At 47.7% G+C, this 27228-nt stretch overlaps 2 non-coding genes across 2 annotated transcripts; one reads left to right on the forward strand and one right to left on the reverse strand.

The window, feature by feature from the left end:
• Positions 1-2627: 2627 nt before the first annotated feature.
• Positions 2628-2700, reverse strand: Trnar-ccu (transfer RNA arginine (anticodon CCU)). The gene has a single exon. It is a non-coding gene; the product is annotated as a tRNA-Arg (tRNA).
• An 11483-nt stretch (positions 2701-14183) lies between these two features.
• On the forward strand, positions 14184-14256 carry Trnam-cau (transfer RNA methionine (anticodon CAU)). The gene has a single exon. It is a non-coding gene; the product is annotated as a tRNA-Met (tRNA).
• The last annotated feature ends 12972 nt before the right edge of the window (positions 14257-27228 follow it).

The raw sequence follows: 27228 nt of genomic DNA on the forward strand, positions 1-27228 counted from the left end.
CCTGTGAGTTTCTTTTCTTTTCTGGCTGAGCCACGCAGCGCACCCCTCCGGCACTCGATCGTGCGCCTTTCGCGCGACAGCGACCTGAGCGGCGAACACGACGCGCGGGGCGTTGTTATTCATTTGGACTTTGTACGGAACATGACGGCGACACCGACGACGACGGCGAAATGCGCCTAAACTGCCCATGTAATTACTATCGCAATAATAAAATTTGATCCTGTAACTAAGCCCCGGGCGACAGTCGCGTATTATTCCCATCTACAAATCTCTAAGGCTATGATATTGTGTACAGCCAGCGCCGGATACAACTTGTGAAACTTGAAACACGACATCGCAGTCATGTTTTAGGCGCCATCTCATACACGTTTAGTAGTGTTTGTTGTCGGGCTAGTTATGGCTGAAGATGAATTGATGGCGCAAATGCTCGAACAGGGACGAAGAACACAGGACGCGGACAAGCACACTGTACGTGTGTCCGCGTCCAGTGTTCTTCGTCCCTGTCCATCAATTCGATTGCAATCTAATATACGAGCGGAGGCACGGTCGCATCGTCGTCATCATGCATGCCATCCTGTTTCGTTGTATTTCTGCATGTTATGAAGCGCCTATCTCTTATTTTATTGCCACATTATCTGAGCAGTGTAATATCTTGTGCAAATATTTTCTTTCTTTTTGATACATTGTATAACAGTCATGCTTTGCGGTGACTTTTTAAGTATATAATACAGAGTGCATAATGTGCTTCACCATGCATCCATACTGTACTAAAGAAGATGAGGTTCCCTCAAGGCGCGTTTGTGCGGCATTTTCCCCTCCCCCACTTCCATTTACCACTCTTCTGTATATGTGCGTGTAAATGGAAATCAATAAATGAAATCAAATGCGTAGCAATTTTATAGAGCTAACTTGTATTATTGCAGGAAACACTTGAAACGGTATTGCAGTGTAATACGGAAAAGGAGGATTGATGCAGAAGCGCTGGAGCACCAAGCACCCGGCGACACGCTTTCAAGAAGCCTTCAGTGCTCAAAATTGCTGCATTCTCACGGATGGCACGTCTGGTCAACACTGGACAACATCCAACACTAGTAGCGAATGAATTATCTCTGTGATAATTATCCAATAGACCTGATAACCTGATTAACCAATCAGTCAATCACTCTGATAAGCAATATCAACCTAATTGACAACAAATTAATCTGTCTGATAATCTATCAATTAGTGAGTCTATAATCCTATATTCGAAACAAACTTTCCACCTTGAAGACTTACATTTATTATCGCGAAATATAGTACATTTCTGTGAAAACGCATGATATATTTCCTACTTCGTTGCGCTCATCTGCGCCACTGGCGTAGCCAGATGAGGGGGGGGGGGGGGGTAGAACCTTCCGATGTTTTTCAATTTTGCATGCGTGTATATGCACACACGCGTACAAAAAAAAGAGGAAGAAGGCTCACGAACATACAGGAAAGATGGCTGAATCCCCCGCCCCCCTGCACCACCCACTCGAAAAAAAATTTCTAGCTACGCCACTGACCTGCGGCGTCGATTCGTTTCGTACCTGCGCCTCTTTTGCCGGCGTATATCATTTTCCATGTTGTTAAAATATCGCGCTTCCCTGTAATAAGTTGTCAGATGTTTTTTTTTTTTTTTCGCAGAAACGCGTCCCGCTGTTGTTCGGTTACGTCAGCACACTTTCACGACCTTAAGTCAGTGCACCCGCCCGCTTCATTTCTCTTTTTAGAAAACCTCGCCTTCAGCGGCCGGACTCACGTCCGCGTAGAATGAGTCACATGGGTGCACGTCATTCGCCCCCACAACACGCCGCCCTTCCTGTTTCCGCGACGAAAAAGACCGCGCAGCCTGCAGCCTTCGTCCTTCGAATTCGACTTCGTCTTCTTCGTATTAATTTTGTGTTCGTAGGCCTGCGTAAATGGGTCGGCCCCTGCAGCCGAACCTACCGATCCGAAGGTTATAGGTTCGGTCCCTACCTGCGGCAAGTTGATTTTTCATCCACATTACTTTACTGCCATTTATGTCACAATTACTATACTACAGTTAAAACACACAAGTAATGTCCCCGACACCTTCTTTAACTTCATTTTCTGTTGGTTTCGTGACGTTGTGTCTAACAAAAAGAAAAGAAGCCCTCGATTAATTCCCCCTCTTTCGCTCACGCATTGTGACGTCAGATGATGACGTCATCACTTGACATCGTTGATTGGTCAAACCTGGGCCGATCCCGGAGGCACAGCAATATCACCTGAGGTGCAGAGAACTTCCGGGGTGGCCTCGGTACAGTCGACAGAAAAGAAAAAGAAGATTTCTTTCGTCCTATAGTCATCTTAGCCAAGTACGTAAGGGTCTTTTTCTCTTCCAGTTTCCCAGTTCTTAAGCCACTCACGATTATGGTGTGGAAAATCCTGGAAAAATCCTGGAAAAGTTTGTGGAAAAATATCTCCCGTGGAAAAATTTCCAATAAACGCCAGCTGTAAAGTTCAACGTCTGTCCTGCCGTCTCCTTTCCGTTCGTGCTGTTTTCCGCCCATGATTTTAGGATACTAAACTCACTCGGATGTCTGCGTAATAAAAAAAATTCTGTAAAAAAATTACTCCAGCTGTACCCTCGGCGGGACTCGAACCCGCAATCCCCGGTTTAGGAGACCGATGCCTTATCCATTGGGCCACGAGGGCTGAGCCGAGCGGTGCGCCAGGTTGCGCGTAGACAACGGCACCGCTGCCTACGGACAGGCTCGTCTCTCTCCCTTTCCTCCTCTCCCTCTTCTACCTCCTCCACCTCACCCTTTCCCACTTGTTTCAAGCTACCGTCGCTGTACCCTCACCCACTTTTTACTCCCAGCGACAAAGAAGCAATGTATAGGAGGAAGAAAGAAATTCATAGAGTCAGGCCCGTCTCTCTCCCTCTCTCTTTCCTCCTCTCCCTCTATTCCCTCCTACTCACTTGTGTCTTGTTTAAGCTGCCATCGGTGTGCCCTCACCCACATTTACTGTTAGCAAAAAAAAATTAAAATATTAAGAAGAAAGAAAGAAGAAAAAGGATGGGACGAGCGAGCTCGCAGCACTTGTTGAGCGCTCGCCAAGTTTTCGAGGTTTGTTTTTTTATCTAGGGCAGAACGGAGAGTGGGAGACGGTCTCGATGTGCCGCCAGCCAACGTGCGAGGTGAGAACGCGTCGAGCCGGTCGGAGAGCTAGAAAGCCGGTCAGGAAATGAAACATCCAATAGAACGACGACAATGAAAAAAAAAAGTAATAATGAGATTGAGTGAGGGAGCGAGAGGCGGCGAACGATATGGGGAAACCGCGAAACCCGTTCTCGTCACTTATGTCGCCGCAGCAGTGTGTCTATGCACAACGGAGAAGGAAGTACAGATGCGATTTGAGAAATGTCCCGTGGTTGACGGAAGCCCAGCGCTGATTAGCGAAATTGTGTTAGAGTTAGGACGACCTCAAGATGGGATAGCTTGGACATGGGCATGCGCGGGGTTCCGGTATAGGGGGGTGGAGGCTATAGGGTAAACTTCCGACCCCCCCCCTCTCCTTGACCCCCTCTCATTGAGGCTTAAAAGGAGTACGTAGTGCAAGGACGAGATATTTGGTGGGGGGGGGGGGCGCCTCCCGTGTCCCCCTCCTGTGAGCACGCCTATGAGCTTGGGTAGGGTATGGTTCATGGTTGGATATGGCGCATGCATGGTTGATTGAACCAACTTCGATATTGTTCAACGGATCATAAAAGATATTCACGAAGAAGCCAACGCTCGCCTTCTCATTCCCTGATGCGTCCCTGGTGTTTACGCCGAGTTTTATTTACTAGCCAATTTTTCGTCTTTTTTATTATCTTTTTAGGGGGGAGAGGGAGGTGAGACTTAAGTGGTAAGGCCGTAATTATGTCATGAGCCACTCCGTATTAGGGGCCGTATCGATTAAAGAAATGTGTTATGGCGGATGACCTACATGTTTTCAGTCACGACTTGTGATGATTCGTTTGTTCAAACTGTTGTCAAATATAGCCCGAAACCACAAGGTGCTCTGACAACTTGCGATGGACTGTCAAACCGGCATTTTCTTATCACAAGGTCCGGCTGATTTACTTAAGAGTGGTAGAGGTAAAAGCAGTGTGTCTTTTGTTTCGTTTTCTACTCAGTGGTGAATTTTTCAGAATATAGTTAAATATACATTTACTGTACAGCAAAGCACGTTGCATGCACCGTCCTTCATTTACATCTATACATATCTATTATACAACTCCGATTTTTGCTCACTGTCAACGATCTAAATAGGCGAGCTCCTTGCTTGATGTATATCGCCTAATCTCATTCGCGTTTTCTATTTCTTGTTGATGGTTCGTTTACATATAGGCGGCAAAAGCAGGAAACGAAAGACTTGATAGTCAGCATTCATGTCGTCCTGTGTTATCCTTCTTCGTCCCGCGCTCTTGCGTTCGCGCTGTCATTACCGTCATGAATCACCAACCTGCCTAACAAGCTTCACTGCTCAGAAACGCGACCATAAAAGGCGATAAAGGACGTGCCTACCATTATGTGTTCGGGAAAGGTGAAGCGTTATACGTCACCTAACACTCCAGACACGCGCTCGTGTACTATAAGTACTACATTGATTTATATGTAACAACTTCCTTATCTTCCTCTCTTATCGCTGCTCTTCAATGCCGCCTCTCATACCCGGTGTCGAGTAGGAGGCCAGTTGCGTCCATTAATTTAAAGCTCTCTAAAAGGAGTGTCGTGCATGCTGTCGAGAAGCTTCGCGCCCAACGATTTCCACAGCCCTATCCAATTGGCACTTTTTACGGTGGTGCTGTTAGCCCCGCCACGGAGGTCTAGTGGTTATGGCGCTCCACTGCTGATCCGAAGTTCGCGCGATCGAATCCCGGCCGCAGCGGCTGCATTTTCGATGAAGGCGAACATGTTTGAGGCCCGTGTACATAGCTTTAGGTGCACGTTAAAGAACCCCAGGTGGTCGAAATTTCCGGAGCCCTCCACTACCGCGTCTCTCACAATCATACCGTGGTTTTGGGACGTTAAACCCCAGATATTATTATTTATGGAGGTCCTGTTAGGACCTCGCCAGGTTTGCCCTTCCGTCGTGCACAGCTTTGCCGAGCGGGCATGCGCAACAAAAATTGGCCAAGCCCCGCTTCTCACCTCCCGCCCACTAAAAATGAAGAAGCTGCCCAGCCAAGTGCAAGCTCCTCGTCCTATACAAAGCACCAAATGCTGGCGTTATTGACACAGTGCTAATGGTCGTCTTGAATCAATAAACCAATAAAAGAAAATGAAATTGAAGCTGCACCGGAGATGGAAGGCCCGAATGACCCGACGCAGCTTGCCGATGCTTTAAACGTCGGGAGCCGAACGAATGGTGCAGTCGGAGTGCTGCGCTTGTGTGAATACTAGGGGTGTGCGAATATCAAATTTTTCGAATACGAATCGAATACGAATATCCACCTTCGAATATCGAATCGAATATCGAATATCAAAGGGAAAATGCCTCCACAGTAACAATATTTTATTTAACATGTAGCTATTTGAAAAAAAAAAAAGAACATTAACAGCCTGACTAGCAACACAACATACACTGCTATCTCCTGAACACAATGTCCAGGCTAGCACAATACACCTCACAACACAAGCAAATATCACGGCACAATGAAAGCAATGACTACATGTTATAATGAAGAAATATTAGTTGCTCCACATCATCAGGCAGCAGGCGCTCCCTTGTAACTGGGACACTCCCCCCCCCCTCTGCCACTGAAAAGGCACGCTCGCTTGGAACAGAAGTGGCTGGTATAGGGATGTAAGAATGGCAGATTGGGCTTGTTGGTTTAACATATTTGAAGTTTTAAGGCGCGAATAAGACACGGACGAAGAATAGGAACACAAACACGGAGCGCCACTTCCAACATAGATTTATTTAGAAAGAGCACAGAACATATTTATACACCACGCGCGCAGTCATCGTGCCTCAATGCGCAGTCGCATTCAAGTAGCGTAACTCTTTTGGCGATAATGAAATGGAGGCAACGCTGACGCATAGATCACCTGATTCGATTATTTTCTTAGCCTCAATAATGAATCGTACTGACTTATCAGGACTTCGGCCGACTACCGCGCAGGCGCTAAAGTCCGGAACGCAATGACAATCCCGGCAGTGTATCGCGAGGTGGCCCTCTCTGCCATTTCTGACGTTATTATTATGCTGTCTTAGCATGTCATTCAGGCACTGTTCGGTCTGGCCAACGTAACTTCTACCACACGACAAGGGGATCTCGTAGACCACGCCCTTCTGACAGCTTACATACTTGTTCTTGTGGTTGATAATGCAGGCCGGAGCTTTCCTGGGGAAAGGGTTAGTCATCTTGCAGAGCCTGGAGAGTTTTAACGGGGCAGAGAAGACCACCTTTACATCAACATGATTGGCAATCTTTTTCAAATTATGGGATACGCGGTGTACATACGGAATCACAGCAAGTTTGACATTGCTCTGGGGCGCCTCCTCACTTGCGTGGCGGTTCCGCGACTTCCTCAACATCTTCTCCGCCACCGACACCAGAATGTGCTGTGGGTAGCCTGCCTCCTCAAGACGGTCAACCTGCTTGAGGAAACTGTCAGCTGCTCTGTGTGGGCAGGATTTCTTGAAAGCATTCAGCAGGCACGTGTTGGCGATGCTACGTTTGACAAGCTTGGAATGGGACGAGCTAAAAGGCAGCAGTGGTTTGTTTGCACGAGGCTCATATTGCCAACATGCATGGTCAGTTGCTAAAAACAATCTTAGATCTAAAAATCTTATAGTCGAATCTACCGAAAGTTCGTGTGTCACTATTAAAGGAGATAAAACATGTCTAAAAGTTGTCAAGGTGTTAGTCACGACTTTGTCGGTATCCATGAACGTTTTGTCAATGAGGACTAAAAAATCATCTACGAATCTAAACACCTTGATAACACCGCTACCTTCGAGAAGGCTAGAAATGATCCTGCCAGCGCGAGCTAAAAACAAGTCACTTAAAAAAGGCGCTAAACAGGAACCTATACAAACGCCGCTCTTTTGCAGGTATAGGCTACCGTCCCACTCCACATAGGTCGAACTCAGATACAGTCCTGATAAGTCAGTACGATTAATTATTGAGGCTAAGAAAATAATCGAATCAGGTGATCTATGCGTCAGCGTTGCCTCCATTTCATTATCGCCAAAAGAGTTACGCTACTTGAATGCGACTGCGCATTGAGGCACGATGACTGCGCGCGTGGTGTATAAATATGTTCTGTGCTCTTTCTAAATAAACCTATGTTGGAAGTGGCGCTCCGTGTGTGTGTGTGTGTTCCTATTCTTCGCCCGTGTCTTATTCGCGCCTTATAACTTCAACTGGTATAGGGAGTTACATGAAGCAAAGCTTTGCCAGACTGGGGTATCTGAAGGTGCCTACAGTCCGCCACCAGTCATGTGGGTCACTGTCTTTCTTCAGAAGTGGTCCCGCATAGTGAACGAGTGGTAGTGCGGCACATTACGGCCGTATAATATTGAAAATGTACGGTTACATGATCGCCAACAGCGCTGCACGTCGGAGATGCACCAGCAATAAATCATACGTATTGGGGCGCTCGTCGCAGGCAGATATCGTGCCTCCGTGCACTTACGATGTTTATCGCTCCTCTCGGCAACGTTTTTAGCGATACGAACGCAGCAGAAATGTGGAAGACAAGTTATATTATGCATGATAATCGAATCGCATATTCGAATTTTTCGAATATTCGAAGTTATCGAATATTCGAAGCTTTTCGAATACACGATTTTCGAATCGAATACGAATATTTCGAATGCAATATTCGACGAATATTCGAAACTTTCGAATATTCGCACACCCCTAGTGAATACTGAACATCGAAGCGCTTTACTTGACCAATCAAGATGACCAATCAAGATAAAAAAAATATAAGCGCGGCTTGCACTAATTCGCCCAAGGCTGGGTGACAGCAGAGTTGATGATGATGATAATTGTATTTATGAATGGCTCACACCTCCTCTGGGGGATTGGCCAAGAAACGAATAATTTATAGATAAAAGTGGTCACATATGAATTCTGTGACTAATGAATCGGTGGGCACGTTTCAGCATAGGTCGGCAATAAAGGATGAAACTCACTCAGACTCACTCAAGAAGTATATTTCGCGCTTAGAGCTCACTCCGACTCACAATCACCAATATTGCCGCGCGTCCTATTTTTCATGAGTTGAAGCTTCACCCACAAGGACTGTGGGCAACGCGCTGCGCAGGCCGCGCCGCGATGTGTAAGAAGCTTCGCGATTGTTTTAGAACGTTCCGTTAAGATAGCGCGCAGCACGCGAATGTGCCAGCTTTGTCGAGAGATAACGCCGCCACCAGCGATATCACTGGAAAGTTCGATAGCGCCTGTATAAAAGCCGACGCGCTTGACCGCTTGTCACTTGATCGACGGTCGACGCTCTGCTCGCCGCTATCAGTGTATTGCTGTAGTTTGACTTTCAGTTTCCCTGCCACAAGTTCGGCTAAATAAAGAGTCCCATCTTGACCCGCCAGCTGTTGTCTTCGTCGACGTCAGGTTGGGGAAATATTGTCACGACCCCGGGACAATATTTTCCCCAACCTGACTCACTCGAACTCAGACTCACTAAAATATTCCTGAACCGGGTTCACTCGGACTCAAACTCACCGAGGCATTATTCACCTGGACTCACTCAGACTCAGACTCACGGACCGATCTGAGTCGACTCATGAGTCGACTCATGAGTCGATCTGAGTCGACTCATCTGAGTCGACGCATAGGTCGGCAAACTCACTCATGAGTCGACTCATGAGTGAGTTTCCCGACCTATGCGTTTCAGCTTTTCTTGCTTATCATCTGTACAGAATGCCTGGGCGGTGATTGAGCGCGCGCCGGTTCATGATGATGATAATTTTCTATCTACGACACCCGCCAAACCTCGACAGCTCAGCTGCAATACAATTGACTGATAAAAAAAAAGGAGGAAGCTGACTTTTCCTTCGAGTCGCCTTAGGCAAATGGAACCGTGTGACTTTTTCTTGTACTTGCGGATAACACTTCTGATTTGGTTACAGGATGCTATCGCCTATTATCGAGTACAACTGCACGACTCGTTTATTTGCAACTGCGTTATCTTTCCGAACAATGCCTTTCAACACATACCGCATTTGCTTCTCGTGTTCGTCGTCCCAAATCAATATGGCCGCTTCAACGTGCGCCGCGTTCGTCGTTACGTATGCGTACACGTGGAAAAAAAGGTCACTCAGATAGCGCTTTGCTCAGCTACGAAGAAGCTGAGCAAAGCTCGTGGCCGAATGAAATCATCGATATCTGCGCTCGCTTCAGCGGACGCAAACGACGAGTACGGCATCGTTCGATAAAAGCATGCGGCGACAGACTGCGACTGATAACAGCGACAGCGAAGCCGATTGTCCACGGTCGCATAGCAACGCACGAGACGGTAGACACAACCGAATCGAAGCAGCATTGACAGCGGTTGCATGCGCACGCTAGTACGCAAACGCGGGGTGCAATTTGCAGTCTACGAAATCGCCATGCAAAAGTGATGTGTAAAGCCAAAGCATAATATAATAATTGTTGGGGTTTCACGTCCCAGAACCACTATACTTTTACGAGGAACGCGGTATAGTACAGGGCTACGGAAACTACGACCATCTGGTCTCCTTTAACGTGCACCGACATCGCAGAGTACACGGGCCCTTATCACTCCGCCTCCATCTATACGCGACCGCCGTGATCGGGATTGAACCCGCGACCTTCGGTTAAGCAGGCGAGAACCGTAACCCGTAACCACTGTACCACCTTGGCAGAAGTGATGTAAACGTGCTACGTGTATGATCTTGAGTAAAGGTTAAAACACAGAGTTTAACCTCATTACGCTGTATGCCGAACGTACAGCCCTGGACAATATGAAAAGAAACACGGATATGAACTTAAGAGGAAGATAGCGCCTAAACGCAAGAGACGAGCCCAAATGTGTTCCGGACAATAAATATGCCGGCGGAAAGTTGCACATTGAAAATCATTGCTCCAGATTCGAGCCGAAACATCATGAGTAGAACATTTGTAAACACTAAATCGGTGTTCCCTTTCATATTGATCCCAACTGTACATGCGTCGCTGCACCCATTGATAACTAAAAACCCACTTATCATAAACGGTGCGTTTTTGCTCTCGTCCTTCTTTTGCTCCTCGTTGTCCCCGTGATCTTATGCAAATTCGTTACGATGAATATTTTCGAACTATAGGCCAACTCGCAGCATTGCTGCGTTGTCTGCACTGCAAAATGTTGATTACTGATTCTACTGAAGTGCCTCTGCGTTCAGGCATATCGCAGGGTTCTGTCCTGGCCAGGACTCTCATTACTTTACGTGAAACTCTCATTACTTTACGTTTAGAAGTGCCAAGCTGTGGTTGTGCCGAAGCAAAATCTTCTATAGGTCATCTTATACGATTTCGTAATCGCTATGCTTACCAATATTGCGGTAGATAATAGAACCGTCTGCAAGAAAGGCAAATAGGAGAACATATATATATGGCAAGTTATAATTATAAATTACTAATAATAGTGGACCCGGGTCCACTATTATTAGTAATTTATAATTATAACTTGCCATATATATATGTTCTCCTATTTGCCTTTCTTGCAGACGGTTCTATTATCTACCGCAATATTGGTAAGCATAGCGATTACGAAATCGTATAAGATGACCTATAGAAGATTTTGCTTCGGCACAACCACAGCTTGGCACTTCTAAACGTAAAGTAATGAGAGTTTCACGTAAGCACACGTGATCGCCAACTACACCTACAATTTGAACGCAATCCCACTCAAAAGTCCCCGGTCTTATAGCTTTCTAGCCTTGTACATATGATTTGATGCAAATATAGCGAAATTACTGGTATTTCAGCATTCCCGTGTTTTCTAAATTTCAGAATGTTCTGTATTTTGAGTTCTTTGTATTCTCTAAGTGCTCTGACTGGTTTTTTTTTTCTTGTGTTTTTCCCTCCCCTCCAAGAAACTATAAAGCCCTGGGGGGGGGGGGGGGGAGGGGTGGAATCAAATGCGACGCCGTTCACTGTTCCGTTGAGCGCGAGTGGGCCGCACTACGGCACATTGAAGGCTCAGACGAAGCTCCGGCACAAGCGAGATGCATTGTTCATATGGTCGCACACGCTCCGCACATGCAATCATAATCAATCAAAGTATCGGGACTGTCTGAGACCTAATGGACGCTTTTTTTGCCGAACGCGTAACCAAACATAGCTGTTCGCGCGCTCTTCACTGCAGTGGACGGCACAGTGGCACGCGTTGGAGCACATGTTCCAAGGACTGGTACAGCCAGTAAGCCAGAAAAAACCTCGTTACATCTTTCAACGCGCCCTACAGAACAAAGCCGTGGAAGCAGTAAACGGATCGACACAAACACAACGTGGTGCACTCAGACGAGGGCCCCGCGCGCTGGCCACGAGCCAGCCAGACAGGACTACTGTGTTTTTGTCTCGTCGCGATACGAGAACGCACTCGTGGTGCAACAGGCGAGATGACATGGGGAGTGCCAGCGTTCTCACTGGAGTTGTATAGATGCGTGACCAGATCGCGTGGTTTTCTACCGCGATAAGAAGTGTTTTGTCGTTTGGAGTGCGGGGTCGTGACGTTCTAATTCTCACGCATCCCCCTTGGCCTCGCCTGCCCCTCCTCCCCCTTTTACACCCCCCGCCTTATGTCGTGTGACTGGCAGTCTGAGGCCTCTTGGCTCCCGTTCTCCCGAAGCTCTTTAGAGCGTAAGCAAGCCCGGATTACGTGTCTCGCAGCCAGCTTCGCGTTGCGTAGCGCAAACGATTGTATGCATGAGAAATTATATGTTCTGTATCTTCTTTCATTTCTGCGTTGCGAGTCTTCGTCATCATTTCATCCTCGCCATTTATCAGAACCACAAAGGGACCTGCCCACTTCAAACTTTCATTACGTCATCGACAAAGGGCTTCTGGGTCCGGTGGAATATTCCCAGTGCAGCACAGCGGACGCCTGCTGCAATGTGATACACACTATACACCAATGAAATTTTCTATATGCACTTTTTTAAAGATTTCAACCGCGCCATAAGCAATAAGTACGCCCGGCCTGGCTAGATGAAAACGCAACGCAGTAAAGAGCATTTGCACTATAAAAAGCATGAGCATTTTTTACGTACTCGAGTCTTTCTACTCCAGTTTCACCAAAAATGTCGCCATTTTTTTTTTCACATAACATTCTGTAAAATCAATGACATCGTTGTTTGCTTAGTTTGACCGGCTCGCACTGCCTAGTAGCGTCTAACTGCACTGAAACCTGGAAGATCACTACCTTAATGCGGGTGGGGGTAGAGTATAGAAGGTTACAGTTTTCTTTTTGTTTTTGTTAAGGCGCAAGCATTACAATTGAACAAAAAGACGAGGACGCCGACCACAATAGGATAAAGAATGTACTGACGTTTCGGCTCCCAGAACGGAAGCCTTGCTCACAATTCTGTCCGTCCAACACTTGCTTTCTTTTTAAGGGCGAATTTTACAGACACGTCCATGACACAGCCATGGGGGCTTCAATCTCGGTCGTTGCCGCCAATTTGACAATGGATTCTGTGGAACGCTGTGCACTCTCGTCCTTCACTCCAGCCCCAAAAATTTCCTTTCGTTACGTCGATGACCGCCTTTGCGTAATCAAGAAAGGTTTCGATCCTTTTGCGTACCGCCTAAATTGCATTGAAAAATCGATCCAGCTTACTACTGAAGAAGGAAATAATGCAGGGTTGCCCTTCCTGGATGTATACTAGTGAAACGTGACGGTGTTGGGCTTTCTTTTGCCGTATTTAGAAATAGCACACACGCGAGATTGTGAAGAAGACTCCCATTCTGGGAGCCGAAACGTCGGTATTTTAATTATCCTCCTGTGATCGGCTTCCTCGTTTTTTTATTCAATTATTCTTCCCGACCAGACGGGTGTCCGTCGAGGCCTTTATTTCAAGCATTATCATGTTAAGTAGAAATAATAAAAAATTACACGATCTCCCGCTAAAAAGAGCCATGAGGCGATGCGAAGCCGGAGCACTTGCACGATCGCGTTCCGTTGGCGTTCGTTGGGCATGCTACCGACCTCGCGTCGTGGAACGCGAAGAGGAACGCTACGCGCATCGTGTCTTCCCTCTAGCCTGGCCGTTAATTCTCACAGGACGAGCAGGGAACGCGGTCGACAGGCGCGCGAGAGGAGGAAAGAGGAGAGAGGGAGAGGAGGTGTGTGGAGAGGGTTTGCGCATGCGCAGTAAGGGTGGACGCCTCGCACCACCACCACCACTGAATTGAACTCCGCCATAGGATGCTACGCATCTAAAAAACTAGGCTATATACTTTCCTATACGCAGGTACGAGGTATCACTGCGGCGCGAATAGCCCGCGCAGTATTACCCCTTCGTCGTCGTCTTCTGCACAGCCACGGCATCGTACCTTGTTCGCGATGGGCGACGACTGTTATTTGCCAATATTGCTAGCTTTCCGGAAAATCTGTCTGTCAAAGAAAACCTAAGACCATCCCGGATTTAATTCAGTTTCGAGGTAATACGTGTTCGCTATTTGAATGGAATAATAAGAAAACGCCAACGTTAACAGCAAACAAAAAAAAAGTGAAATCGTGGACAATTCAGGCATTGGATATACGTTGAATGGGGACAATGTTCCTGTTATAGCAGCGAATAGCTTTTACTGGACGACATTGGCAGTCATATAGCCATCATTAGCCAACAGCTTGCCAATATTGGTAGTATGAGCCTTAATATCGTTCAATTGAAGTCGGTAAGCAACTAGTACTATCGGACATCACACAAAGCCCGTTAAAGAAAGTGAGTTGGACGCGTTACCTACAATACAACACTAAAATTAGAGCTTGCCGTCAGCATGCCACGCATATGGGTTGTTGGATTCAGGTAGTAAAGGCCGCCATTGAACGCCCGTAAGGCTCGTAAAAGCACCTGTCTAATCTGCAAGGCTGAACAAAAGAACTCCCTCGTTATCTCATTCGATAAGTGTTTACTCTTGGCTACGTCTACTTTGGTAGGCTGCGACATCCGCCTCGGTAGCGCAGTAGGCAGCGCGTCAGTCTCATAATCTGAAGGTCGTGAGTTCGATCCTCACCCGGGGCATAGGCGGCATTTTTTTTCCCCCAGCTTATTTTTTTTTTTGAGAGGCTGTGTGTGTTATGCGTGGCGCAAAAGGCAGCGTCCTGTTAGCTGTAAATGCGTTACATCGGTGGATGGAGCACTGGCCAGGTAAAGGCCCGTGTACTTAGATTTAGGTGCACGTTAAAGAACCCCAGGTGGTCGAAATTTCCGGAGCCCTCCACTACGGCGTCTCTCATAATCCTATCGTGGTTTTGGGACGTTCAGCCCCAGATATTATTATTATTATTATTATTATTATTATTATTATTATTATTATTATTATTATTATTATTATTATTATTATTATTATTATTATTATTATTACTATTATTATTATCTAATTTGTCATTTTCCACCAAATAAACAGTTGTTAGTTCGCGCTCGTCTTGTGTACATACGTGTGTTCTTTTTGTGCATCTGTGTTTGTGTTCGAGCAGTGCGTCACAAGTGTCGACGAACATGCTTGCTTGCACGCGGAACATCATTAACCCGTATCGCCGAGCGAGGCATGTGCCTGTGGCGTAGAGCGACAAAACGGGACACACACTCGCAAAAATATTCGAACACATGTCTTACCTCAGTGGGAAATGCCGTTCGTGTCTCCCATTAGGTAAGGCAGGCGTAGGAGCGTAACAATGTCTTAAGGTAAACCATCCTCGTTATCAACCGAGATGAGCGGATTCCATGCGGATTTAACGGTAAATTTCCTCAGAGTTCTTCGTATAGTCAACCAGCAAGTGCTGACAGCTCATCATAGAATCACAGTGTTACCTCGTTTCCTTTCTTTTTTAGTATTTGGACAATGGAAGATGGGAAGAGGGCATAGTGGGTTAGAGAACAAGCAGGAGCAGCCGATGTCCTGGTTGACGTCAAAAATAAGTAAATCTGAGCGGCTAAGATGATGCGTAGAGCAGCTAAATAACGTCCAGTGCGATCGATGTAATGGATACCAAGAGATGGTAAATGCAGTCGAGGAGGCCAGATAGCATGAATGGGGTGATGAAGGTAGTAAACGAGCGGGCATAAAGTTGATTCAGCTCGCGCAAGACTTATGTTGGAGATCATTGGGGTAGGTCTTCTTCCTGTAGTGTACGTAAAAGGGGCTGGTGATGTTGACATGAACACCTCAACAGGTGAACCACTTTAGAAAAAAAAAATGTCCTTGCCTAGCTATTGGTGTAGTTCCAAATCTTGGCTAAATGCAGCTCCACTATACAGTGAAACCTGAGGAAGTGCGTAGCACCGTGCACCCAGCGATTCCCGTTCGTAGAGTTACCACTGCAACGTTTACCAAACCGTCTATGACGTCAATGTTTTACGTAAGCACGTAGCACGAGTAGAATCTTATTAGGGAGATTCACAAACTCGGTGTGCGACATGCGCGCTGCGTTTTGCTGCGCTTTATCGACTTCCTGCTTGCTACGGCAGTTAAGATACGTGTCGTCTGCAGCGAGTTCCGTCAGGTTGTTTGCCCCTTCAGATGCATGCAGCGCCGTAGAAGTGCCGGTGGGAGGAGCAATCGCTTGCTTAGCGAGGCGGTAGCACCCTCTTTGCACGGCGCTGAAGTCAGATGCATATTTTCGAAACGCTTTTAGCGATACCTAGTAAATTATTGCGATTACTGCTTGTTTATTTCTGTTAATTATGCTATTTTAGACCTTGCTCGTTTATTTTAACCCGGTTTCGAGCATTGCTAACCTTGCTTTAGCCCTGCATTGAGCGCTTGATAGTGAGTGAGATCATGCCACATGAGATTTATGGGTGGACGACAAGTCGGGGCCCTTAAAGTGCTACGCAGTTAAATAATAAAAATTGCAGGCGACCATAATCCTTGACTTGGGTGTCTGGTTGTCGTACTAGCACGCCGGCGTTTGTGTGCCTTGGTGTATTCCTTGGCATTGTGTTTCGCGCGCTGCCGAAGCGGATCTCGGAGGCCACGTAGAAAGGAGCGCGTGGTTGAGCTCTGCTCCGCTGGGTGCCGCAACGATCTCAGCTGCTCACAATAAAACCGACTGCCCTTTCAATGAAGTCATTCAATGGAATATAATTAATTATCCTGGTGGTTAACTGACCCTTATCTTACGTAAAGTTGTGTAAAGGGCGACAACTTGAGCTATATACAGTGGAATCTTGTTGATACGGTTTGCACGGGAACCGGAAAGTAAAAGGTGTTATGCGAAAATTGTATTAACAAAAGAGGTTAAAAAAGGAGGAAAGTATGTATACTGCGTCAGCAACTGACTTTCATTGAGAACATTAAGCACCTTGTTCCTCGAATATGGTTACGTTTCGCTAGATGGCGCGGTGTATCGTCGGTCGCATCATCATCATCCTCATCATCATCATTGGACGCAGCGGCCGCTCCTGGCAGCGATCGTTTCGCCGCAAAACCGACGCTACTGCGGTCTCAGCGGCTCTGCAACGTGCACTATCGTGGCTTGTTGGACCATGATTCGAGCTGATACACAGATGAATAAACATAGTATTTCTATATATATCCGTCAAGATCTCCTTTCGCGGTTGTATTATCCAATTTCCGGCAAACACAAAGGTCGTATTAAACGCATGAAAATGCATTATTTCCATGGGACATTGGCCGGGAATACAAAGAAAAACGTGCTAGGCCAAAAAACGCATTATGCGGAATCGTATTAGAGATTTCACAGTAACTCGGTAACCCTGGCCTCCATCCAGCTCAGGGAGGAAAAATTTCTTCACCTCGGTCCGTCCACGTTCCCTTCTTCATTAATAAACCTATATTTAGCCAACCTTTGCCAGCATTAATCAACACTATCACTTAGGTGGAACTACCCGTTATTAGCGACGATTTGTCCAGCACTAGACACGATGAAATAGCGCTAAGCCAATGCTAGTAGCTAGTGTGCCTCGATGTGTGCGCCCCCCTTAGGGTGTTGCCATTCTTTGAAGGGGCTGATGCCGCCACGACGCCATTTTTTGCCCCGCGTCTCGTGCCTCTCAGCGCAGCTGCTGTAGAGGGGTGAGACGCCGGTAAGAAGCCGTGGGCTAAAATATGGCAGCCGCGCCGCAGTAGACGCCGCAGATGTCCAAGGCACCCTACTAGTAGCATGCAAGTATGCCAGAACACGACTACTCAACCTTTACACATCAGGGTTGTTCGCACAAAGCTAACACGAAATTACACCATTTCCCGCTAAAGGGGACCATGAGGTGATGCGAAGCCGGAGCACTTGCACGATCGCGTTCCGTTGGCGTTCGTTTGGCATGCTACCGACCTCGCGTCGTGGAACGCGAAGAGGAACGCTACGCGCGTCTTGTCTTCCCTCTAGCCTGGCCGTTTATTCTCACAGGGCGAGGGGGGAGCGCGGTCGACAGGCGTGCGAGAGGGGCGCAGCGTAGGAGAGGAGAGAGAGGGGGAGGCGACGCGCACGCGCGGCGTTGCGCAGGAGAGAATTTCGGCATGTCTAGCCCGCGTTTCGGAGGAAGAGTGGAAAGGGGGAGGGGAGAGGGGAAGTGGAGAGGGGAGCGGGAAAGTGGAGAGGGGAGATGGGAAGTGGAGAGGGGCATGAGAGAGGGGATGTGGAGCGGGGGATGGGAGAGGGTGAGTGGAGAGGGTATGCGCATGCGCAGTAAGGGTGGTCACGCCGTACACCACCACCACCGGATTGAACTACGCCATAAGATGCTTCGCATCTAAAACATGTACAGCCGCCCACATCTATAACTAGCGCCCGTCAGCGCCATATTACGGTGCCAAGTTGAAAGTAGGGCGAGGGTAAGCGCATCCCCACAAAAGCGCGCTCAGCTGACCCCATGGTCTGCTAGGGGGGAGCTATTTTGTACACGTTCTGTGATAGAACGGAAGGAAAGGTCTTAAGAGGACGAAAGGGAGCCACAGGGAATCGATTGAGGCTCGTCTGACGGTCAGACGTGGGAATAGCAACCGGAAACGGCAGTGCTGTCAATCCTTTTGGCAAAGAACGGGCATAGAACGGACGGAGGCACCGTGCCGTCCCATAGAACGGATATATAATGGTATCCGGGCGACTTCTATTGGATCAAAACGTAAGCGCTAGGGCTGGAGAATCGAATTAGCCAGCTTTGTGTCTGGCTTGCTCCAATCCCGCGCCGATAGTTTGCCAAAATCGCAACCAGCCCCCCATCACCGAACGTCTCGTTAAATTGCGACACCACCTAGCGCGCAACGAAGACATTAACACAAATGAATTGTTAAAGTCATCGCGCTTTTCAATTTCAAGCTTTCAAAAACAACGCCTGTCAATATCGATGTGCAGCTGTAATAATTCTGTATTTCTTCATGCGTTGAAAATATTTCCGAGTTCCCTGAGCTCGCCTATTAGCAGTTTTCTCCCTCTCGTCCTCTTATGACGTTTAATTCGGTTTTATCACAGTGTACTGAATAGATCCCCTAAGGCGGCTCCTTCTTAAAGGCGTCGCGCCCATATTAGCGCAATCCAGACGAAGAGGCAGCGTGTGTAGGCGAATGGTTTTGCTCGTATTTTATGTTCCGAAGGAGAACTTTGCAGCAAGCAATCCAGGAAATGTGCTTTAAGGACACGCCACACGCCCCCTCTCGTGAGATAAGCAGAAAACATGGTTCGTGTGGTGACGTCCTCAAGAATGAACTGCCTAAGAGGCGATGGGCCCAGCTGAGCGAGCTTCGTGCGCATGCGCTTACCCTCGCCTTGTTTGCAACTTGGCTCCGTCATACGGCGCTGACGCACAGAAAAGTACAGATCAACACAAGAGATCAACACAAATCATGGCACGGGCCGATGAAGTGAGTGCCAAGCACAGTCCACTTCTCGAAGCGTGGCCGGCAGAAAGGGACACATCTTAAGGCGCGCCTGTCGGATGATATATTATGCGCTACATTACGGCAGGATCATACGCTACTGTGAACATGTTCTTTTTTATTTTATTCATATTTTTCTGCTGGCGTTGCGAGAAACTATCTTTTGCATAACAGTTTCGACCAGCAATTTACTAAGCGAGCTTTCAAAAAGCGGTCTTTCGAATGAGTCGCTTCGTGCCGGCCACCCCCGCTTGGAAAAATGGACTACGTTTGGCACTGTCGCTACCAGCGCGCACGCGAACAACCGCGCCGTGGGTCGTGATCCCGCCGCTCTGGCCACAGATCCCTTGTGCTAATATTTTTCTGCGTTTTGTAGCTGTGTAACAAAACTTCTCTTGTCTTTCAGACTACGGCATACCCAGAATAAAGTTTATGACAGTAATATCATCAGCAAATCGCAGCGTCGTGCCATTAAAGCAACCTCCGAGACGGTCTTTCATAATATATCGGTCGTACTCACTTTCGCCGTGGTTTAAGGTGCTTCCCACCATTGGCAAGTACCATAGCCAGCAGGACGGTAACACGTTAATCGGTGCTGCCGATGGCAAAGCATTTCTGCCCAAAGCAGTATATTACCGGTGACGCACAGCGAATGAACGAGATATTTCGAGCGAGAAGCTTGCTTGCGAATGCTTGCTTGCTTGTAAACATCACGGGAGGCAAGCGAGCGCACCTTACGACGTTCAGTGATATCGCGGGAAAGTACGGTGCAACTGCCCGGGGCTGCTGCCTATGTGTTTTAATTTAGCGTAGCCGCCAAGGGCGCGTTGGTAAAAAAAAAAAAACAGCAATATCTTGTGCTTGTACGTTTATTTTCTGTTACCCTTTGTGTTAAGTTCAGTTTACTGCCCTTGTAGGCCTCAGCTTTCCTGTCATAATCAAGCTCTCTCTCTCTCACTTTGTAGGTCTACAAAGCTCGGCGAATCAAACACGATAATCGGCCGTACGAAGTAGTAGTAGTAGTAGTAGTAGTCGTAGTAGTAGTCAGGCACGCAGGCAAGGGGGGAGGGGGAGCACCCCCCCCCCCTGAAATTTGTCTGGCCTTCTATATTCCCGGGCAACTCTTTTTTCTTTTTGTCATGGAAAGACTTTCGAACAATTAGGCGTCGGGACCCCCCCCCCCCCCCCCGAAAAAAAATCCTGGCTACGTGCCTGGTAGTAGTAGTAGTAGCTGTTGTAATTTTTCGGTTCAAAAATCTGTAAATATATAAAGGGAAAGGAGGAAATGAAGACGTAGATCCACTGCTGACCACACCGTAAGAGTCGCTAGACTGAAGGAGTGAAACAAATTACACTGCTGACTCCGCGCTGATGGGTCGGGGTATATGAAGAAGCGAAGACCGTCGTGACGCACTGTGACGGCAGCTAGCCCAATGAGAGTCTCCCAATGGGTCAACACTAGCGCAGGAAGCGCGGCCGCTTATCGCGTTTGGTTTTGTTCGCCGCGTACTTCTTACGTCTCGTACTGAACTTATGCCACATAACAATAGGAATTGCGAAAGTTTTACGTCCCGAACCCACGATATGATTACGCGAGATGCCGTATAGCGGAGGGCTCGGAGATATTGACTATGCGGTGTTCTTTAACGTGCACCTAACTCTACATACACGGGCCTCTAGCATTTCGCCTCCATCGAAATGCGGCCACCGCGGCCGGGATTCGATCCCGCGACCTTCGGGTCAGCAGTCGAACACCATAACCACTGGATCACCATGACAGTTGCCACCTAATCGCGTAGAATGGAGTCGCTGTGTCGATACTGGCACATCAGGGCTTAGGATGCATTCAATGTTATGCGGATGTCCCAGTGTGTCAATACAGTTGTCAATACAGTGTGTCAATACAATACAACCAACGCCTCCTTTCGGCTTTACTGTGCAGAGTAACAGGCGTTGGAGCACATAAAAGTGGGCGAGCACGCACTGCGCATTTTGGTCAAACCAGGCGCAGTTGCTGCGGCGTCAGTTGTTGCTGGCGGCGCTAGTCGACGGCGAGCGATGGAACGTGCACGCCCTTGCGGCCCGCGGGAAAGGCCGTGCGTTATGCCACTGCCGAAGAAGTGCCTGTCACTGCTCGTGCTTCTGCTTTCTGTACGAGCCCGATGCTCCAGACAAAGGGAGGCCGAACTGCGGAAGCAAGAAGCAGCACAACGGGCGCGACTAGTGGAAGATGTCAATACATATAGTACAACACGAAATGGGGCTTGCACAAGGCTTTCAAAGGGTGCAGTTTATTGAATGGCAGCCATATTTACTGCTCATCGTGGCTCATCTTGTCTTGCATGAGTGCGTCAAGGCTTCCGCCTTCTGGTGTTACAAGAGCAGCACTCGCGGAACTATTGTTACGGCTGTCAATCTTAAAGATTCTTTCACATAATATAATCCATAGATTTAGTACAGACTCTAGAGGAAAATGTAGGCCGTAAGATCGCCGACCGCAAGAACACCGCCAATACAGTACTTTTGTCACTGTTGCCTTCGCATTTATTTAAATATCGGCAAAAATTAGCGCTCTGTAATGTTAGTAATGTTGGCAATATAGATCAAACAGGAGCATCGACGAATTAGGAACGCGCGGACAGTGTTTAGTGTCCATTAAGAAGATTTTCAGGAAAGATTCAAGGCAATTTACGCAATTTACTGTGCGGCGGACTCGCGGCGCAGGAAGATGCGCTCGCAGGCACTTTTGCTAGATGGCGCCACCATAGCCACTTGAGTTCGTGATTGCGACCGATGGCGCGTCTTCTGCATGATTGAGTTGTGAGACGCAGTGTGTAGTTGTCTGCACTTTCTGCAGACACTTACTTACAGCTCTACTTCATATTAGCTCACTTTCATTAATTACGATAGAAACTGAATACTGCAATGAAGTCTAGCACGCGTCTCAGTGGCTAGCAAGGCTCGCACGGTAGTGTAATGGTGGCAATGGCAGCGCCCTTGTGGGCGGAGATTCTAATGCGTGACCTCTATGGGGAGCTTTTAGATTGAAGCATCTTATAGCGGAGTTCGATGTATTACTGCCCTGACTTCGCTGGTGCTGAATGGCTCGTCAATCCAACCAGAGACGTCCGGGCTATTCTGGGTTTAGATTTGGAAAAAGCTTTTGACAACGTGTCTCACGCACACATTCTGAATGCCATATCGGATCTCAATTTGGGCGCATCCTTTCACGGTTACATCAGCTCCTTTCTCAAGGGGCGGAAAGCGACACTTAAAATTGGAGACCTAACAACAGAGGCTTTCGAGCTTGGCCCTAGAGGAACACCGCAGGGAGCGGTCGTTTCACCGCTATTGTTTAACATAGCAATGAGAGGTCTCTCGGAAAAGCTCTCTGCTGTAGACGGTGTTAGTCACACAATCTATGCAGATGACATAACTATATGGTGCACCAAGGGATGTGAAGGAGATGTTGAGGCGAGTCTCCAATCGGCAGTCGATGAGGTTGAATCATACCTGGAAAACACGGGACTAAAATGTTCCCCCAGTAAGTCCGAGTTACTCCTTTATAGACCAATCAGACGAGGTCCCAAGCCCAGGGGATGGAAGCCACTCGCAGATGTCGATATGAGGCTAACCACACGTGATGGAAACCCCATTCCTAGAGTCGAGTCCATACGCATGTTGGGCATGGTTATCGAATCCAATGGATCCAATAGGCTTACGTTAGATAGGATTACAAAGAAAACGGAAATGGTCATCAGACTCATTACTAGGGTGTCTAATAGAAGAGGAGGCCTGAAAGAAGACAGTTTACTCCGGATTTTCCATGCCTTTCTCATGAGCCACATAATCTACGTAGCGGCCATGCACACCTGGCACAACTTCGAGAAAAAGAAGCTTAACACCCTCATTCGGAAAAGCATCAAAAGGGTGCTAGGCATTCCGATGACGGCTAGCACAGAACGCCTTTCTCAATTAGGTGTGCACAATACGCTGGATGAAATCATCGAAGCACAAGAATCAGCCCAGCTTGCTCGACTATCCTGCTCTTTGGCAGGGAGAAGAATCTTAGCCATTCTGGGCCTCAATCCAGTGCTGGCAGAGGAGAGAAGCCATCCAGTCATCGAGGAGCAAAGAGAAAATATTCTTGTCGCACCGATCCCTCGCAATATGCATCCGCAGCACAATGAGGGAAGGCGTAGAGCAAGAGCGATTGCGATCCTGAAGAAGATCAAGGATGATCCTCAATCGGTCTGCTTCGTAGATGCGGCACAATATGGTCGCTCATCTCACTATGCCGTGGTCGCAATAGATAACAGAGGTGAAATAATCTCGTCGGCCTCCCTGACTGGGACCACTTCTTCTAAAGCGGAGCAGGTTGCTATTGCTTTGGCACTCTTGGATGATAACAGGACGCAAATCTACTCGGATTCTAGATCGGCAGTCAGGGCGTTTGCCTCGGGCTCCATAGCGAAAGAGGCACATGACGTTCTTAAGAACCGGACCATAACTATGCACACAATCATTTGGTTCCCGGCACACCTAGGTCAAACTTTGGACTCCCTCACCAACCTCAACGACATCGCCCACTCCCAAGCGCGCGTACTAACTCTCCGCGTGGGAGGAGAAGCCTTGTCACAGAGCAGGGTTCAAGAGTTCCGAGACACTTTATTCACATTTAATGAATTCACGAAGCATTTTTATCTGGAAAGAAGAGTATTTCCTCCACCACACAAAAAGCTCACGAGACCACAGGCGATGACCCTTAGGATGCTTCAAACTAATTCTTATCCGAATCTTGCTTTCATGCACTGTCTATTCCCAAGTGACTTCAGCTCGCAATGCCCTGGCTGCGGGGGAACGTGCGATTTAGAGCACATGCTTTGGCGGTGCCCCTCGTTACGTGGGGATAAGGACCTCACAGAGCAGAAATGGAGCTCGGCCCTCAAGAGCTCGGAATATCAGCAACAACTTTGGGCTGTCCAGAGAGCCTGCGATGCGGCGGTTAGGCTAGGTCTAACTGTCCCCACGTGGGAGCGGCCCGCGGTGTCACCCTAAGGGGTGGCACTTCTCCGGATCTTTAAATAAAGTTCTTCGTACCGTATAGCGGAGTTCAATCCGGTGGTGGTGTGCGGCGTGACCACCCTTACTGCGCACGCGCAAGCCCTCTCCTCACACCTCTCCCTCTCCACTTCCCTCTCGTCTTCCCATTTCCCCTCCCCTTTCTACTTCCAATCTGAAACGCGGGCTCTACATGCCGAAACGCTGCTTCGCATCGCCTCATGGTCCCCTTTAGCGGGAGATGATGTGGTTTTTTTCTCTAGAGTCTGTACCAACTCTATGCTATAATCCTTGACCTACTGTAGCAAGACATCGTGGTATTTGCCCATACGTCATGCAAGGCTACATCTGCCTGAAGCAATCTCTTCCTTCTCATTAATTCCCTCGTATCGTACGGGCAGAAATACCGCAACAAGACGTCATGACAAGCAGATTAAACGGTAAAATTACTCAACAACGTATGGGTTGGAGTTGGTGCTTCTTAATCCACCAGCGTTAACGCGAAAAAGTTTTTTCGTCGAAGGGCTATAGACACGAAAAGGCATTTTGTCGAAAAAAATATTCTCGCGTTTGATGCTGGTTGTAGAAAAATAACGTCGCAAGGGCAGCTAATTACAGGTCCAAGCCTTCACTCAAGTCACTGGTCGTAGAGTCTAGCTAGCTACATTGTTGAACTACCATCGACCACTCTAAATCTTCGTCTTTCCTGAAATTATATCTATTATGAAAGAATTTTAAAGCGCATCTTCGTTTTCTTCTTTTCTAGTACACCGTAATGTTGATCACCCGACGCCGTAGTTTAGTGGTTATGGTTCTCCACTGTTGACCTGAAGGTAGTGGGATCGAATCCCGGCCGCCGGCGGCCGCATTTCGATAGAGGCGAAATGCTAAAGGCCAGTGTACTTGGATTGAGATGCACGTTAAAGGGACACTAAAGAGCAAAACAATTTTTCTCGCATTAGTAAAGTAGTCTTCCACGATACCAAAAACATCACGCTTGCTGCGAGAAGACGCTTAATGAGCGACAAAACGCGCAAAATGAAAATACAGGTGGCGACGCCACCTTGGAATTCCCGCACCATTTGCCGTGACGTCACATAATATTTGACTGCGCCTGCTTGGGCCTGCGTAGTTCCTAATCGGTTAAATCGAAGTACATTGTCCTCTGAGGGGTCCAGAGACTTGACGTAACGAGTTTGTGGAAATTTAGTCGAGCCAGTGGCGCCAAAATACGTTAAATGCTCTTTGAAATCTTTTACGTCACGAGTTACAAAGTTCAGCGCGAAATTTAAAGATGAAACTTTGAACTTGGTTTCCTCCTCGAATAATAAACACATGGTTGTGAAATAAACTACACAATAGTTCTCCGAGCACACTTTATCAATCTAAACCAATTCATTGTTTCTCTTTAGTGTCCCTTTAAAGAACCCTAGGTGGTCGGAATTGCCGGAGTCCTCGTCCTTCATAGCTGTACCGTGGTTTTGGGACGCAAAACCCCCACAATTAATGAATTAATGTTGATGCATCCCATCCTACTGAGAACGTGCCATAGTTTCACATTACGACCCTTATCAACCAAACGAAAATTAGCATTCAATCTGTCCTCCTGCTGTAATGGTTGGTTGGTTGTGTCCCGGAGGGATGGCTCAACCCAACCAAGCGTTCGTGCCTCTCATAGATCTACGGGCACGTCGTCGGTGGCGTAGGCCTTCCATCGCTTAGGGGTCTTCTCGCAGCCGCCGTTTCCTTTCCCACTTCCTAGTATTGTCTCTTTGTACGTACTCGGGGTCTTCGGCTCGCCGCCGTCGCTTCGCAGCCATTTCTTGGGCTAAGTGTTGCCTTGTTCATTTTTAGTGGACCAGTCGTGAGTAGTGGCACATACCAGTTTGTGATGATGATAGCTTTTTTTTTGGTTCGGCGGACAAGGAACAATTTGCTGAACAACTTCGCTGTTAAAAAATATGTGGCACGAAGACAGTCATGTGCGGGCTGGGACGCCAGCGAAAGCTCCGCGGGCCGCGCGTGCGCCACACCAGCTCTAGTGGGTATGTTCCATACTAAAGAAAAGAAGAATCAACATCGAAAGGCAGCGGTGGTTCCCCAGAGCGCATCGCGATGGCCCAGTACGATAAGGTGGAACCAAAGGACAACACAAACTCGGTGTGGTCGGTTGTCCTCAAGTGGCTCCTGGGCGATCCTGAGGAGACGATACCGGACCCGGTGACGGGACTGTCCCTGCGCGACAGGAACTACATCATCGACACCTGGATCCTCATCCGACGAGACGTGAGCGGCCAGAGCGCGTTGTGTTCGTTTGTGTTCGCGTATGTGCATGTCCTCATACGCGGGCACGCGCTTAACCCTTACAAAAATGGGTTTAGACAGTCTATAGACTGTCTACGTACATTTTTGTACGGGTTGTACACTGTGAATCACACTTTTCTAGCCCTTTCTCTCCCATTGACGAGTATAGTCATCATGAGATCTTGTATCAATATGACAGATGGCGACTATACTCGTCATCAACAAAAATTTGTCACACAGGGGACCAATGATGACTATACTCGTCATAGTTTTGTTTCTGGACGCTAGATGGCCACTCTTGTCCATGTTGTGTTATCCATGTGTACCATGTCGGCGTTCATTTTATTGCCATCTTTCATTGTATCGCCATGAGGTGAAGCAATTTTCGAGCTATCTTATCTATGCAGTTAATGAAATAAAGAAAACCCTATTGAATCGAAATAACGGTACCGTTTTATTTAGAGAAAACTGCTCTACAAGTTGAGCGAAAAAAATGTCCTGTAATTTTAGCATTTTATCACAGTAGGGAAAGGGTTAAAGCTGTCGATCGCGTGGCTCTGGAAGCTGGCGCCGTCCGCAGCTGCCGCCTCGCGTTAGCTTCAAGCTTCCCTTCAGGCTTGACTTATAGCACAAGGTTCAAGCATGCCATCTGACTATGTCTGGTATCGCTACGGCGTCGGTCTCCGCATGTATCTTTGCGAAAAAACGGCGGCTGATGTGGCCGACAAGACGCTCTAGACAAGTGGGGTTTAGACTGTACGTGTGTTCTGTGTGTCCCCATGTAGTGTGTGGAT

This window comes from Rhipicephalus sanguineus, chromosome 8, assembly GCF_013339695.2.
Source record: "Rhipicephalus sanguineus isolate Rsan-2018 chromosome 8, BIME_Rsan_1.4, whole genome shotgun sequence".
NCBI classification, from domain to species: domain Eukaryota; kingdom Metazoa; phylum Arthropoda; class Arachnida; order Ixodida; family Ixodidae; genus Rhipicephalus; species Rhipicephalus sanguineus.